The sequence below is a fragment of the Acomys minous genome (genome assembly GCF_964271855.1).
Source record: "Acomys minous genome assembly, chromosome: 1".
Lineage (NCBI taxonomy): Eukaryota > Metazoa > Chordata > Mammalia > Rodentia > Muridae > Acomys > Acomys minous.
The window spans coordinates 171,980,694-171,993,523 of record NC_140483.1 but is presented as its reverse complement, the minus strand read 5'-3'; positions in this window follow the sequence as shown (position 1 = coordinate 171,993,523).

The window sequence follows — 12,830 nt, the reverse complement described above, 5'->3', positions numbered from 1 at the left end:
TTATCCTGGTGCCTTCATTCCTCATCCCCCTGGGAACACAAACACAAGAATGCTTGTCTCCAGCTCTGCATCAAGGGAACCTGACAGTCACCCTCATTATGAATGTTTATGGCAGGTGGGTAAGGCTCTGGGAGTGGTAATGTGATTGGAGAGGGCTTAGCACATAATTTACCCTAATAAGTGTTTGCTAAATGAATGGATTTTCCAGGCTTGATGTTTGGATTAAAAGTAACCCAGCTATTATCAGAAAATCTATTTCCCAAGGAGGGCCTAGCTCACTGATTCACTCCCAGACTTAAAATGGAACGACTAGGAAAATTTCATAAGGCTTATTGCTGAACAGAAAGAAATTGATGATTGTTAATGATGTTAATTAATCAACAGGGATTATTCCATGCCAACTTCTCCCAGCATGTCACTAAGTACCCTGTCTGTGGTAAGTTTGATGAGAAAACAATGGCAACAAACAACAACAAAACCCAAAGAACCTTTTATTTTAAAAAGGAAACGTTATCTTAACATGGTGAAAAGAGTCTAATGAAATGATTGGAGAAATTATAAGACACTATATGATCGCATGGGAACACATTTCATAGGTGACAGATTCTGAAGATGCTCAGAGAACTCAGTGTGGGTGTTTACCAGTTAGTCAGGTCTGGGATGGGGCAGGAGAAAGAAACCATTCCAAGCTGATGAAGAAGTAGGAACAAAAGTATGGAGATAATTGTGAGGTTGCCAGTGTTTTCCAGCACATAGAAAGCTAGAAATGTTTCACTCAGGTTTTCTCCATCTTTGTATTATCATGCACATTTTCATTGCTACTTATTCATTCATGGATTATTTCAACCAGTTATCAACTATTTCTTGACCACCTGTTCTGATCCAGTAGCTCCCATGTCTTGGGAATACAGCAATAAAGAGGATATCTATCTGGCTGGCAAGAAACTGTCAGGTCAGCAATAGGCATTTATTAAAAAAACAGTAGCCCTTGGTCCGTAGAACTAACAGGGTGCTGAGAGACTAGGGAGAGACAGGAGAGCCACACCTGTAGTGGAGGCAAAGGGCTTCCTCAGGAATCTGTATCTGATTTGTGGCCTGCAGGGTGGATAGATTCAGACATCTAAAATAGGGTTTAAGGAAAAATGTTCTAGAGCTGGACTGGACTTTGGGAGAACTGCAGTATGACTAATATGTGTGGAGCGGAGAGAGACAACGGAGAGACAATAACATAACGAGGGGCCAGATGATAAGTAACAGACATGGCCCAAGAACAGGAGAACAGACTTTGAGAGTCTACAATCACCATCCTTAAGTACAACAATTACATAATAAATGTCTCGGGAGGCACCAGCTAGAGGAGTTTGAAGAATAAGACACCAACCTGTATGCTCACAGATGCTCTGTAGCTTTACCATGCTCACAGTAAGTGATGGTGAGAAGGAGGGACAGCAGGAGCAACAGAAGCAGTATGTCTGTAGGTTCCAGAAAGCAGAAGAATGACCAGTGCAAATACTGGGAAACTCAGGAGTCTAGAATTTGTAGATGTCTATAGCTTCTAAAGAGATTTTCATAAGGCTTGGAAACTTAAGTCTACTCTAATGCAGCTCTTAAATGGATGGATCTGGAATGGTTTTGGCATGCAGATAATAGATGCAGGGTTTCTAATAAGAAACTCTCAGCTTATTGCACTGCTGTGCTTAGTCATCACTACTCCCTGCCATACTACACTATTGTGTTTAGTCATCACCATTCTCCTCATTTTATTAGGAAGGCTGGGGTCAAATGGTAGGGGAGGAGGGCTCCTTCTCAGAGGCCTAGGGGAGGGGAAAAGGAGGGAAGAAGGAGGAAGAGCAGGAATGGGCTGAGATGGGGGAGGGGGTTATAATTGGGATGTAATGTGAATAAATTATAAAAAATTAAAATTAAAAAGGGATAGTTGTAATTCATTAAGAGAAAATAGGGTCCTCCCAGAAGTTCTATGCAAAGTTTTGAAAATGGGAAAAATATGTATTTTCTTGGTGCTGGGAGCCACAGGTTTTTTGTTTTGTTTTGTTTTGTAATTATGTCTTCCATAACTTCCCTCAACTCTCTCTTTTCTAAAGTAGAAAAATACAGTGACTAATGATAATGATGGGAGAGTTCTATCTCATTTTCTCTTTTCTTTTCTCTACTCATGGATTAGTTTTCACAGTTTCATCCATAAAGTCTCTACTTCTCCCCCTCCCCCCCCCATTGCTAGTTTTGTGGTACAGTTCCCTACCTACTTGTGGTTTAAATAGTTCTTATTAGACTATCCCAATTTCCCAACACAGAGATATACACATTTCCTCCAAACTGTTATCCTCTCTCCTCAGTGTTAGCAGGAAATCTCTTGCTCTCCCTTTTCCCAGCGCTTCCCCCCACCCCCCACCCCCCCACCCCCCACCGCTAATCCTCAATCCTGGGCTTACTTTGTTGATTTTTGCAATTTACTTAAGGACATCACTGACTCCATTAAAAGCTCCTTCTTCTTGACTAAGTTAGACTGTCAGATTCTGGCATCTAGATGCAAATTAGGTATGGCCCATCCACTGCTCTGTCTTTCCTGTCTCAGGTAGTTAGTGCTGAGGACAGGAATATTTAGAAGGTCAGTGTGAGTGGAAGAAATTGGCTCATGTATTTGCAGCATGTTCAAAGTAGCAAGTTTAAAGCCCTCCTCCCTTGTTCATGGGATACTTTACCTGGCTTAATCTTCAGGTGTCATAACCAGCCCCTTGTTAGTTACTGTGGTGTTGTAGGTGGCGTCTGAAGCCCTTGTATCTCTTGGGGGACTGTACCATCCGCCCTTCTCTTCTGTCGATAACATTCTGTATACTCCTTATACCAGCCCATCATTACTGTTCATTTTGTGAACACATATTGAGAAAAGAGGAAGTATTCAAAGTTTCCCAGAGACTTGTGAAGATGAGAAATGAAGCAACCTTTCTAACTTGTTACTCACCTATTTGCCTAGGACGTTTTGTGCATTTTCCTGGGATGTGGTGCCCCCAGGTATAGCAAAGGCTCATCACAGTTTCTCTGTCCTAAATTTGCTTTCGGATTTTAGGAGTACATCATTGGGGGGTATACCTATCTTGGTTAGGCAGGGAGAAATGAGCTCAGCTACTTCTCCATCAACTCCAGATGGGGAGTAAATAAATAGGGTAAATACTGACAATCTTGGACCACATTTCTTTATGCCATCAGACAGATGGTTTATAATTCTTCTGAAATGTCATTTGTGAGCAAATCCAATGTCAGGGATGGTTACATTGTAGTTTCCAGTTTTGAGTGGTCACTTTTTGCTGACTGGCAGGGAGGGGGTCTCAGCATCTATCCCTTTTTTATATTACTGTCTCTTAATTGCTACATAACATAGAGTGTCTTGTCTTAGCCACATATCCTCAGGGATTCACTTTAGTGACTCTACAAGGTCAAATCAAATATCTTCAGACTGGATCCTAAGGTCATTAAAAATCAGACATTTCACATCTTAATAGCATGTGCTCAGTGACTAATGTAGCCACGCCCTAAGTCTTGCTCTAACACATTTTCATGACAGAACACATTTTTTGATCAAATGTCTTCTATTGTCCTTTAGGTCAACCTCATGTATCATCTTCTCTATTGTCTTCAGCAGTTCTCTTAGTCTCCTCTGTGCTCTACACAGCATTATTTTATTCCTCTGGTTCTGAGACTTTTTGAAGAATCCCCTGTTCAATGCACAGTCATTCTAAGTCCAACACGGCATTTTGAACACATCAAATGTTCAGCAATATACTTCTATTGAAATAGTAGGTAAGTGGAATTAGATCATGGCTGGAGCTCAGAATAAATTTAAACACTAACTTAGTTGGGATCTATTTAATAGCTGGACGAAGAGACATACAAGTTTTCTCAAAGTCATTCAGATTTGCAATTTATAAGATGCTCTCAGGGTGGCAGTTCATAAACATATTCACTACAGCAAAGCATACTGCTGCAACAGAGCCATTCAGATGGAGATTGCCTGCTGCCAGGCTACCCTTGACTGTCAGTGTCAGAATAACACAATAAAACATGAGCTTTGGACCTAAGAGTGAGGCCACATTATGACATGGGGTCTAAAAGAAAATCTAGTATGGGTGTCCCCAGAAATGAGTGCATGCGTGATGCGGTGTTCTTATCAGTCAAATGTGGTGGTATGGCCAGATACAAGGCCAGTTTTTGTTGTATAGTGGTGAAACAGAAAACAAGATAACCTGAGCCAAGTCCTGCTGGGCCAATGGTGTCCATATGGACACCAACAGGCACTCGAGATTCCTGCGTTGCATAGCCATGTGGCCAGAGCCACCAGGCGTCAGAGCATCTGAGCTTTAACAAAGCAGTGCTCTGAACACACTTCATCTTCAAAGGTGACTGTAGACAGAGGACTTCAAAAAGGGTTCAAGAATCTCTGGGTAACACTCAAATCTGGCTACACAAAAAAGTCCCTGTGTACATGAACAGAGGCTTAGCTGTTCTTTAAACAGCTCATCTGACATGCCTGGACCTTATAAACAATGAGAGGCCCATAGATGCATGGCGTTCCAAAAATATTTGGAAGATCATCTTGACACATCTAAATTTAATTTGGTTCGTTAATTTCAAGAGCCAGGTCTAATCAGTCTCCCTGCACATCCACCTCCCTCTTCAAAGAGCATACACACCTGCCTGTTCAGATGGCCAAATACTCATGGAAACTACCAATATCCATAAAGTCGCATGCATGGCAGATCATGCCTCTTTACCAAACCTGGGGTCCTACAGACTATCCTTCTCATGATCCCCAGCCTGTGCTGAACTCTACAGCTGTTTCGTGTCACCCTTTGGCCCATCAGCTACACTCTAGGTAGAACAGCTGTGGTCACAACTTAGTTCAAGAGTTGCTGCCAAGAGATAGATGGAGCTAGCCTAGGGAACAGCTTTTGAGTGTAGCGTAGGAATGTGGGTGGAGGGAGGGAGAAGGGGCACAGCTGATGCCACTGTTCCAAGAAGGTGGAAACCCCCTTCCTCCACAGCAAGATGAGTGAAGGCAGCTGCCTGCTGCTTCTGTAGGGACAATAAGCTGGTAGAGCTCGGCTTCAGCAGGAGCAGCTGCTATGGTCTGGAGGGCAGCACCAGGTCACTGGGACCTGATCCAGTGCTCATACATCATGGTAGGAGGAGAACACTGGTAAACAGGAGTTGGAAAAGTTTTTGTGATTTATTGTCTTTGAGAACCAGTGTACAGTCACATGTGTGAGGACACAGTCTCACCTTTTTGTTTTTCCTAAGATGCATGGGCATTATCCTTTTGTTTTTTGGTTCTTTTGTTTTGTGCTTCTGGCTAGTAGGGAAAGCTGAGCATTGGTGACACTGGATAGACACATCCAGTGCCCTTGGCTTTGCCTTGAGAACTTACGTTATCACTGCCCTGGAGTAGCCAGTGCCTCAAGTAATCAGAGACTCATCTAGACCGCTTCACCCCATGCCCAGTGCAGTCCCCTCTTCTGTCCAGTCCAAAGGTGCACAGTAGGGCCATGAACCTTCACTTGGTTAGAATACATTTCATATATGAGAATCAATGAATAAGGCTACAGGAAGATTCAATCCTAGCCATCAAATACCAACTGAAGACACAGGTAATGTGTCTTTAACACAGGAGTTCATGTTTAGTAAAGTATTAAAAGAAGGGACGCCATTGGACATTAGATTTTACTATATTGAGTATTCTGGATTTTCACTATAGTTTTTAAAATTATTATAAATATTAATGGTATAAACAAAAATGTTAGTGTAATGTTTTTATCCATGCATAAGGTATACCTTGAAAGTATACCGCCTGCCTTGCCCCCCTCCTTTTCACTCCCATGTATGACCAATGTCCTTCAGGAGTTCTGACTCCCAGCCAGGCCTTCATTAGGAGCTTCTGTCCAGACAGCCTGCTGTCCCCAGCGGTGCCACTGTGACTGTGACTGTGACTCCAGGAAGACCAGGTTTCCTGATGAAACCAAGAGATGCTGAGTGCCTTTGTCACTGGCAAGCATCATGAAACTTTGAACCCGTGGTGCCTTTTCGTTCTTCTCTTCTTGCACCTCAGCAGACATGTTTGCTGTCCTTGGCCCGGCAATGGGGTTGGCCATTCTTTGAATTCACTCCTTCTTGGCCATCTTCTCAGCAACAGCTGCCTTCTCAGCTTGACTTCAATCTCCATGCATGCTATGGATAAATCCACAAGATGAATGCACCTGTGCCTGGCAGCTGGAAATTATAATCTATCCCTGTGTGATGTATTTCTTAGGAAGGGAGTAAGCAACAAAACTTTAAAATTAATATTTGAATGGAAGAGTCACTCTTGTAAAAGTCACTCCCATCAAATTCTTCTCCCAGCACGGTATTTCGATATCACCATCTAAACTAAGAATTCACATTAAAGTATAAAGGACCACTAAGAGGTCAGTCAAATTTATGGCTCTTAAAGCAGTGGTTTTGGAAAAAGGGAGACTTATTTATTTTGATATCCACTTTCTGAGGAATCCATACTGACACATCTGTAATATTCTGATAAGGATATTTTTTTTTCTTCTTCCAGATGAAACCAACTGTTCCAAAGGCTGGAGTTACAATAACCCTCTGTAGAAACTCCACTTTTCTTTGAGGCTTGAATTTAGGAGTTGTATCTCCCACAGTGGCCATACCTACAGAATCATTAACTTATCAGTGCATTACCTGTCTGAAAAACAGGGTGAATCTTACTCCTCTCCTCCACTGACTCTGCAGAATCCCTGTAATGAATATTAATAAAAAAAACAGTTGTCTATGGTCTTTTTAATCAATGCATTGTAAGTAAGATAACTTATATACATCTAATTTGCCATCTCAATGCCTTGAGGTGGTGGTCATTTGCAATGTATTATGATTAAAGAAACTAGTATTAGACCTTGTGTTACTTTTCTCATTGCTGTGACAAGATATCTGACAAGGGAGTCTAAGGAGAGGAAGAGTTCATGGTTTGAGAGCATAGCCCTTCATGTTAAAACATGGTGGGAGGAGTTTGAGGTCACCAGTCACATTGCATCCACAGTCAGGAAGCAGAGAGGGAGAGGGAGAGAGAGAGAGAGAGAGAGAGAGAGAGAGAGAGAGAGAGAGAGAGAGAGAGAGAGAGAGAGGAGCTCACTTTCCCTTTGTATTCAGGGCCCCCAACACATGGAATGGTACTGCCCACTTTTAGGGTGGCTGTTCCCACGTGAGTTCATGGAATCTAGAAACTCACTCACAGATAATGCCCACAGGCTCATATCCTAGGCACTTTTTGACCCTATAAAGATGACAATTTGTACTAACCAAAAGTCCACCTCATGTCAGCCTGACAAACAGTAATATTAGCTGTATGGCAACATCTCTGCCTAGTCCCCATAGGCTCATAGACATATCACGATGCAAAATTGTAATTCAGTCCAACTTCAAAAGATCTGGCAGTCTTTAACAGTCCCAGCACTGCTCTTAAAATGTGTTCTCATCTGAGACACAGGGGCCTCTTAACTGTGAGCCCATATAACATAAAACAGAAATGAAAACAAAAACAAAACAACAAACAAAGTTACTCAGTTCTGGAATACGATGTTGTATAGAAAATGTTGCCATTCCAAAATAGAAGGGTTGTATAGAAAATGTTGCCATTCCAAAATAGAAGGGTGGGGCAGGAAAAGACTGGACCAAAGTTAGACTCAAACCAGCAGGGAAAACACTCATTGCTAAAATTCTGCATCTGGCATCTGGAGCTTATGATGGAATAGTCTCAAATCCAAAGGCTTAGGTACCACCACTCCCATTTCTGCTCTTTGCGGCATATGCAGCCTCTTTTGGGCTGATCCCACCCCATGCATGAAGCTTTCCATAGTGGATGCCCCATGCTTCTGGCATCTCTAACATCATGGGATCACCACCGCCACTCAGGCTTCATTCTCACAGGCTTACACAATAGCTCCCCAGAGTTTCCTTGCATGGAATCTGTTGTAGTTTGCTTTCTGTTACTATAGTAAACACCACAACCAAAACCAATGTAGGGAAGAACAGATTTACTTTATCTTACACTTCTATAATATAGTCAACTACTGGTGGAAGTCATAGCAGAAACTCAAGGCAGGCACTTGGAGGCAGAAACAGAAGCAGAAACCATAAGACATGCCGCTTACTGGCTTGCTCCTTGAGCCTTGGCTAGTCTGCTTTCTTATATAATCTAGAACCACCTACTGAGGGACGGCACTGCCCACAGTGGGCTGGGTCCTCCCATATCAACCATTAGGCAAGAAAATTTCTCATAGGTTTGCCTAAAGGCAAATATGATGGAGACATTTTCTCAATTGATGTTCCTCTTCCTTCATTGAGGGAGTCTCGGAAAGTAGGGAAATGATCCACAAAAAGGTGAGAATGTACCAACCAAGGCCAATGCATGCAGAGAATCTAGAACCCCTGTTTAGATTCAGCCAATGGGCAACTCATTCTCCAAGATTGTAGGGGGAGCGGGGACTGACATGAACTCTAGTGCCAGTGATTTGAGCACTTTTCCCTGATGGGGAGGCCTTGTGGGGACACAGAAGAGGATGCTGGCTATCTAGATGAGACCTGATAGGCTGTGGTCAGACAGTGGGGGAGGAGGGATCCCCCTGTCAAAGGTCTGGGAGGGAGAGGGAGGAAGAAGGAAGGATGTGGGAACAGGAAGATACAAGTGAGGGGATAACAATAGGGAAGTAAGACAAGTGAATTGTGAAAGAGAGAGAGAGAGAGAAAGAAAGAAAGAAAGAAAGAAAGAAAGAAGAAAGAAATCACAGATTCATAAATCAAAATATCACAATAAAAGTTCCAATACCATTTTTAAAAAAGGTGAGAATGGTAACTCCATTAATATTGACTTGATTAACCTGGATCAAACTTTGGGAAATCTGATGCTGGATGATTTATTGCCAGTATATTTTCGTACAATATAATTTGGAAAAAAAATGTCCTGTTATAACACAATCCCCAGTATGTAAGGAAGAAATAGTTAAATTGAAACTCAACTCAGATTATATTGCATTTCTTCTACAAAGATGGGTTCTAGAGATAGGCTACCTGTATTAGCTTTCAGGCCTAAGGAAGAATCTGGCCTGGTCTTGGTCTTACAGATAGTATAGAGCTCATTTGGGCTATTAGCCATCTCTTGGTCTTGGTTGTGGGAGCTTTGGTGAGTCCCTGGCTATACAGGTAATTAAAGGATCATTTAGATTACTATCCACTTCCATAATGCAGATCACAAGACTATTAATCACCTCCAATTCCTAGCCTTCTGGAAAAACAGCTTATACAGTGCTCTTCGAAGGAAAATGCTCGATGTTTAACATTCCTGGTTTCCCTAGAGATCTGTGGGTAAAGGGACCTTCCTGCTTCCAGCACTAGATGACCACAGATTGTGTCTGTTTGACAAAAATCTAACTAGCACAGCATCCAAATGTACTACACATTGCTCGATCTCAGTAGCCTTCTGGGTTCTTGGCACAAACCTCTGTGATCTTGTCACTCTCCCGTCTATCACAACTGTAAAAACAGTACTATGTGGATGTCACTGACAATTTCTGCTGACAGCTCAATATGTCCCCTGCCCCTTTGGACTACAGTGTTGCATCAGCCAGTGTGCGCCATCTGGGCTGACCCTAAGTGTCTGTTTTTGAGCTGAGAACCTCTCAAGTGGCATTTTAATTTCAAACAAATGCATGTTTACAGGGTAGAGCCTTTGATAAATAGGGTCTTGCCCTTGCGGCACCTTTCCTCCTGTCCCAATGCAGAAAAAGAGACTTCTCTTTGCTTGAGCTAGTTGCTTAAATAAATATAGTTGATTTTCTAGAATCTGTATTGTCTTCTATTCTAGCCACCTTACCACCATTTCCCTGAAAAACAGCATGTTTTTTTTTTAATCTCCTTGTTCCACTGTTGTCCCATCTCACTGTAGACTTGGATGAGAGTAGTAAGCAGTAGCCTTGCCACAGTCTGAATAATAGCTATTCGGTTTTGAGATTTTGTTAGCCAAAACAAATTAGTTCATTACGTTTGCCTTGAGCATCGTAAGGACACAGCCAGAGTGTAGCTATAGTCTCTGTCAAAAATATAATATGATCTGGGTAGGGGTTTAAGGTTTACCGCCTGTATTGTCCTTGGCTGGTGCCTTAGTTTGAGCGGGACCCCTGGGCCCAAATCTGCCTATCATAATGTTCTACTTGTAGACTTCTAGGACCCTCTGGATCCTTCTACTTTGCCATTCTCCCATGATTCTCTCATCTAGAGTCCCATTAGAATGTCCTCCCTTCTGTCTCAGTTTCCTGGTAAGTGAAGGCTTTCGTGGGACATGCCCCTTGGGCTAATATGCAGATATAAGTGAGTATATACCATTTGAGTCTTTCTGCTTCTGGGTTAACTCACTCATTATGATCATTTCTAGCTCAATCCATTTATCCACAAATTTCGGGAATTCCTTGTTTTTAATAGCTGAATAGTATTCCATAGTGTATATGTAACACAGTTTCTTTATCCATTCTTCAGAACACTCTCCACAGTAGAGAGTGGGATATTACTTTCTCACATACTCTGGTGCCTCACCTTTGACCATGTCCCCTGGAGGGGGAGGCTTGGTGGCACTCAGAGGAAGGACAGCAGGTTACCAAGAAGAGACTTGATACCCTATGAACATATACGAGGGGAGGTAATCCCCCTTAGGAACAGTCATAGGGGAGGGGAATAAGGGGAAAATGGGGGGGGGAGGGAAGAATGGGAGGATACAAGGGATGGGATAACCATTGAGATGTAACAAGAATAAATTAATAAAGGAGAAAAAAAAGAAAAAATATATAATATGAATAGCTTCTAGCCCGGAGTCGTTCTATGAAATTTCAGGAACTAGGTTTCCACCCTTTACATTTCTCTCAACAGACTGCTCTTCCAGACTCCCATCAGAATGGCCCATTAAACCCTGTTGACATCATTCTAGCATTTTCCTAGCTTGAAGCTCTAAACTCTTCAATGGTCTTTACGCAAATGAACTCCATAGGCCTGAAACCCAAATGACTTAGTTTATTGCAGCAGCAACCCCACTCTCAGCACTTACTTACTTTTCTCACTGCTGTGCCAAAACACCTAAGAATAGCAGCTTATGGAGTAAGGGCGTATTTTAGCTCACAGTTGGGGGGTCCATCCCTTATGGTAAGGAAGTCATGGCAACCAGTGCACATCGGTGTATATGTTATGTGCATGTGTGTTGATTTTCGCTATGTTTGATATTTTGAAATACCCTCCTAGCTGGGGAGGCCTATCCTAGACCTAGAAGTCAGGATTGCTCATTCTTCAAGACAACCAAGGTTCAGAATCAGGCTGCCTTTGCTATGCAAATGAACCCCTTTTAGAGACTTTCTTGGAGCCCTGCTCCCTTGGAGGCCATGATCCCAGGGCTGGGAGCCGAGCCAGGAAGCACTACTCTAGTTTTGAGCCAGTCCAGAGTGTACGAAAGCACTCATCCTAAACCATTGACACCCTTGGCCCCCTTTCCCTCGCCATCTCCAGTGTAGGCTCTGGTAGAGATCTTCCCCTCATTTTGGTCTTCTGCCTCCTGCACAGTCTGTGTCTTCTGCAAGTGGTGCAACACGGTATGTTACGTTCCTTCTTGCTAGCAGCTGTGAGAACAGCGAGCTTTGTTGTTGGCTTTTTTTTTCCCTGAGCCTCTCCTCTGTCCCCCTCCATGTCTGCACCTGACTGGGCATCCCACCCAGGAGCACAGAGCAGTTCCCCCACCGAACTGAACGTATAATTTGTGCCTGGCTTTGCGGCAGCTGAGAGCTGACTGTTTGGCAGGCATCGTGAGAGTGGAGCCTGAGAAGTCAAGAGTCGATGGACCCTTTGCTCCTCGCCGGTGGTCAGAACCCAAACTCAGGACGTGCAGCTGGGGAAACTCTGAACTTCACATCCCAATTTGTGAATTTGTGAGGCTTTAGAATAACCGCTGTGACGGCTGGTACTTAGTGGCAGCTGATATCATCTGCCAGTTTTGCATATATTCCTCTTCATTTGTGAAGCCTCCCCACAGATGTTGTATCCCTTGTGATCACACCTGCAAACCTAAAACCAGCTTTTTTCCCCCTCTTTTTTAATGGAATAGCAGATGTTTAGAAATTGAACAGTTACACAATTGGACAGGAAAAAGAAGGAACCAAATTTGTTCCACCTACCACTTTATCTGCACAAATGCCAAAAAAGCAACTCCCCCCCTTTTAGTAGAGAACAAAAGATGAGCAACCCTAGCCTATTCACAGACAGAGACGGAAATGTAGAGGGATGCTTTGACATCGCATTTCCATAAATGATGATGGTTTGAATTCCAGCCCCGAGAGTCAAAGCACCTTCAATGTATGGCTGCTTGATATTCCCGACTCACTAGCAGGAAGCAAATGGATGCTTTCTAGCCCTATGAAGGCAGCACATTTGCTGATGCAAAAAAAAAAAATGTGTCACTGTGATAGGAAAGTTAATTAAGCAATAAGACACGACACGATGTGAATTATTGTATAATAACTCATGCCTCCCATGCATCGAGAGGCAAACCTGAAGGCCGAGTAGCCCTCCAGCATCGATGTTTGAATTATGCTACAATAATTGAAGCCCTAGCGTTTCCCAGTGAAATGGAATTGAGGGTAGAAGTGGGTGTTGGGGTGAGGCAGGAATGAAAAACCAAGGACAAAAATTGATGCCTTGCTAGTAAGAAAGAAGAGAAGAGAATTCTATTCAAAGTTAAG